Raw genomic sequence first — 324 nt, 5'->3', positions numbered from 1 at the left:
TTTAAACGGTATAAGGGAATGTACTAACAAAATAAATCAGACTAAAAGCCATATTAACTGACATTGCAATACAGACAGACAAGTCAATGAAAAGAAAGCTTCGTGAGTCATGCAGCTTTCCGGGAAGGGGTACGTGTGGTTGATACATGTGGCCGCATAAGGGAACCTGGTATGTTGTTTCATTTTAAGCAGTATTAATATTTTTGTAGATGTTTAGTGTAATATGTTGTGGTCGTAATCCTAATCGTGATCATAACTGATCATGTGATCATGTTAATAATGTTAATAATGTTAATTTTGTTCCTGTTTTGTTTAATTATAAAT

The sequence above is a fragment of the Penaeus monodon genome, chromosome 28, assembly GCF_015228065.2.
Source record: "Penaeus monodon isolate SGIC_2016 chromosome 28, NSTDA_Pmon_1, whole genome shotgun sequence".
Taxonomy (NCBI): Eukaryota; Metazoa; Arthropoda; class Malacostraca; order Decapoda; family Penaeidae; genus Penaeus; species Penaeus monodon.
This window is presented reverse-complemented; position numbering follows the sequence as displayed.